Source organism: Penaeus japonicus, unplaced genomic scaffold (assembly GCF_977035675.1).
Source record: "Penaeus japonicus unplaced genomic scaffold, GWHDUDI00000001_assembly GWHDUDI00000017, whole genome shotgun sequence".
Classification (NCBI taxonomy): Eukaryota; Metazoa; Arthropoda; class Malacostraca; order Decapoda; family Penaeidae; genus Penaeus; species Penaeus japonicus.
This window is the reverse complement of record NW_028234419.1, coordinates 30,754,672-30,759,671: the sequence shown is the minus strand read 5'-3', so window position 1 is coordinate 30,759,671 and position 5,000 is coordinate 30,754,672. Positions and strand designations below refer to the sequence as shown.

The 5,000-nt window shown below is 32.2% G+C and overlaps 1 protein-coding gene across 6 annotated transcripts in view; it reads left to right on the top strand.

Moving 5' to 3' along the window:
• The window catches only part of Rim (Rab3 interacting molecule), a 187,256-nt gene that overhangs the window by 82,680 nt on the left and 99,576 nt on the right, over window positions 1-5,000 (top strand). The window lies entirely within an intron of this gene.

The following is a 5,000-nucleotide window of genomic DNA, read 5'->3' as shown; positions in this document are numbered from 1 at the left end:
GAGTTTCCTCGGCGTTCGTTTCTTTTACAAGCAAAGTGCCCTGAATTATTTCACAGCGGAGTCGGGTGCGGGTCCGACACGGTTAATGAGGCACTCTCGGATATTAGAGTCAGTTTTTTTTTTGTATTACAGCCAACGATTACTATCTATATTAAATTCGTAAAGAATACGCCTTAATGTAGTGCTATTGTATCTGGCCATAAAATAAGAATCTTGCAAATCTATGTTGTTGTTTTTTTTATTATTCGCTGATATTCAGTTGGTTGTATCTGGGAAAACCCATGGTACACGCGTCCATGTACAGATTGATATGAACTCGGTCGTAAACGGTGTTATTTCCGGAAGATCCCGCAGCATAACTCTCTCTAAAAAAAAAAAAAAAAAAAAAAAAAAGGCGAAGCAATACCATAGTAGGCGACGGAACTGCCTCTTACATTCCCCATTGTAAGATTCCCGCAGCTGATTCCATACACTCGGATCGATCTTCGGAATCTCCTTTTTATGGCTTCGATGCGGAAGGAATTCCCGCCCTCGGAAGGACCACCGAGCTACCACTGTCGCTGATGCTCGTTAAGGCAACTGAATGATTCCTGAAATGGACCCGTTTGTTTTTTTGTTTTTTGTTTTTTTTTTTAAGACAACATTCAGGTCGTCTACCGCGTGTGGCAGCTTTTTTATGTAGTGGATTCCTGCATGTTGTGTACAGCAGCTGATGTACTGTGTTTTGTCCTCGAGTTCACTCTGCTCATTCTGCTCTTGTGCATCTTGTCGACTTCCCTGTTTTATCGTGGGTGAACCTACGACTTCATCCGTCTCTGTTATGTATGTGTTCTCTCCTCTTTTCTCGGCCATAGATGCATGGTTCTGGCCTCTACAATTTTTTACCTTGTAGTCACGTTACTTAGTTTTCCTGTAGGTGCCGCCCCCCCTCAGTCTTTTTTTATTACTCCTGGATGTATATTCAGTCTTAACTCTCTCCCTAATTATTTTTTTTTTGTGTATATATATATATAAGACCAGATTTTTACTACAATAGACTTAAGATACGTGTGGTTCATACTTTAATCAAGACTGTTATTTGTTAAGTTATTGAAAGCGTATGGATAAGATATTACATTGTTTAGATTGCAGATTACATGCACGGCTACTATAGTACGATCATGTTGCATTTAGGATTTAGTGTAAGTTTTAGCGTAAGAAGATTTTTATGATGTTGAATGAGTAAGTAGGAATTTATATATGATGCTAAAATTAGAGGTAAAATTAACTATATCACCCCAACCCTCTCTTTCATTTATTTTATTTTTATCTATCATCCATCACACAGAAAGTAAACATACATTTTCTGAGTGAAAAAAAAGCCAGGTACCTCCGATGACTTGGAAAACCGAAATATATATATATTTTTTTACTACCCTCTTTTTTGTGTGAATCTGTTTGTCACATCTCAAGTAGATACACATGATTTTGATTATGATTGCACTCTTTGTCACCTCTCATTTATCCCTAAATCGGTCATTGTTGTTCCTCATTCAATTACAGTCAGTTGCAACTTCACGAATTATTCCTCTTTTTTTTATTATCACTTTGTATTTTTCGCACCAGTTACTCCATCTAAATATCATGATAATTCACCGACAATGACTAATATCACTACTAATATTACCACTACAAATTACACTACTACTACTACTACTATTAATGTCGATGCTATTACTAGCACTTTACTTCTATTAATAATATTACTACTACTACTAGTACTACTACCACTAATTCTTATACTTGTATTACTACTACTACTACTACTGTTACAACTATCACTACTATCACTATTACTACTACCACAACTGCTATCACCACCTATTACACATTACAACTACTAGTACTACCAGCTACTGTTATTACTAGCACTTTTACACCTTTTACACTTGTATTTCTATGAATATTAATACCAGTGACGGTACTAATAGAATGAAAACTAAGACGATCACTAATATTACATTTTTGTATGATATAAACAAGACTCCTACTCGTGCTGCTGATATATTTACTACTATTTCTGCTACTATTATGGCTATTACTACTATTAGTGGTATCGTTACTACTACTACCACATCTACTATAGTTACTACTACTACCACTACTACTACTATTACTACTGCTGCTACTACTACTACTACTACTACTATTATTATTATTAGTACTACTACTACTAATACTACTATTAATAATATTACTCTCATTCCTAATTGTAGATACCACTCCTACGTTTGTTATTACCACTATTACCACAGGTAATACTGCCGTTACTACTGTTACTGCTTTTACTACTACAACTACCAATAAAAACAAGTAACAATGGTAATTCTACGACTAAATCCACTACGGTTGATACTTGATTAACATCCATTTTAATCACTGGCGTATTGTTATTATCATTGCTATTACTGTTATTAACTAGTATTAAGAGGAGTGCTTATCTATGAAAGAATATAATAATAATAATTATCATAATCACAATAGGAAATACCAAATGATGATGATGTCTGTTACCATGGCTATTACCATTACTTACCACTATTATCACTTGATTACTATTGCTATTACCACTTCTGCAATGATGGTGATTATGTTAATGGTAATAATAGCGATGCAGGTGATGATAACAAGATAATTATAGTAACAATGTCGACTCTGTTGATTGTAATGATAGTTCAGATAGTGGTTGTAGTGTTTATGAATATGAATTTGATAGTGATGATATTCATAATTATGATAATATTAATGGTGCGATATAATGATGAATGAATGATGCAATATGATACTATGAACTTGATTGATAATGGAGATGATAATGTTATACATATGATGATATTAGTAATAGTTATATTAATAGTAAAGAGGAAGATCATGATAGTAATCTTGAAAATTAGTAATATTAAGCTGATTCTGAAAAGCACAAAATATTTTCAGTTACCTCTATCATATCCCAGTTAATATAAAGTTAATACTGATACTGATAATAACAATGATAATATTAACAGTAGCATAACAAGATATGATAATGATACAATGATAATTTATTATAACGGCTTGACACTAATAGCAATGAGTGTCATAATGGTGGTAATAAGCATGGTATTTCTATGTACTTAATAATTATGTTATAAAAATGATTACTGAGTTATTACTATCATAATGATAATGGTGATTATGATTATTTTTTAGTACTAATAATGATAATAGTAATGATGATATTTGATAGTAGTAATAGTTACTTTTGCTATGTTTACTGTAGTAATAGTACATAATTGATATTAAAAGTATATACATGTGTGTGTGTATGTGTGTAAAAAGAAAGATGAATAGACAGATAATATCACACACTGCACATTACACTTATTCCGTAAGAAATATTCCTTCATCTAAACTAGATCAGTATTATTGCACCTCTAAAACACCACACCATGCTAAGAGGAAAATGATGTATGGAGACATGCACTTATATGAAGGATTATATTTTTAAAGTGAAGGATCAACTCTCTCATAAATATACACACACATACACGCACACACACACGCACACACAGACACGCGTACACACAGATACACACATACAGACACGCACACACACACACACACACACACACACACACACACACACACACACACACACACACACACACACACACACACACACACACGCACACGCACACGCACACACACACGCACGTACACACACATACACACACGTACACACATACACACGCGCACCTGCTCACACAGAGAATAAAGGCAAATACTTTTTTTTTACCAATCACTTGACTGAAAATATTTGAGATGCCGTTTTAGCAAAATGGAACAAAAAACCCGGATGTATGCCCTCTTATGCCCCCCCCCCCCCTTTTAAGGTACAATGGATTGAAATGAAAAATGTTTTCATATGCATATAAAGCCAAGCAATTGTTACACAAAACCTGAAAGTATATCTTATCACTTGGATGTGTAATGGAGTAACAGCAGATAATCTATCATATAATTCATATATATATATATATGTGTGTGTGTGTGTGTGTGTGTGTGTGTGTGTGTGTGTGTGTGTGTGTGTGTGTGTGTGTGTGTCGGTGTGTGTGTCGGTGTGTGTGTGTATGTAATATATTAAAAATATATAGAGAGATTGATAATAGTGATATATAGAATATATATATATATATATGAGGTATATATATATATTTGTATGTGTCCGTGTGTGTTCGGTTGTGTGTGTTGATGAAATATATATACAGAATATATATATTTATATATATATTATATAGTTTAGATATATTGAGTATGATGTGTTAGAAGAGTGTTATAAATAGTGAGGTGGGAGATGGATAGATTTATAATATAAGAGTGATTATATATAGTAATATATATAATATAATATATATATAGATTAAAGTATGATATTTATAAATATAGAATATATATATATTGTATGATTGTTTTATATAAGATATAAGTATTATATATATGGCTAGAAAGTGAGAGAGTTGAGATTGTTAGATTCTTATATAGTGATAGTTATTAGATTGTTGTTTAGAGGGAACGTTCTGATTGGGAAGTCTATAGATAAGTGTGACGTTTTACGAGCTGAGAGAGTGTGATATATATATATGTGAGTGGTATGTATAGATTAATATATTATAGACGTTATATATATAGTTATATATATATGATCGGCGTATATATAGTATATAACATGTAAGGTATATTATATATGTTATATAACAAAGTATAATGGGTAATTATAATATAGTATATATAATATAGTATAGATATATATAAATATATAATTAGATATATTTATACTATGTATTAATTTGAGGTATATATATTTAATATCTATATTGATTGATAGTATGATATATATACTAGAAGAGTGAGTGTGGGTGTGTGGCGGCGGCGGGTGGTGGGGGTGTGTGTGTATATATATAATATATACTTTTATTTATATC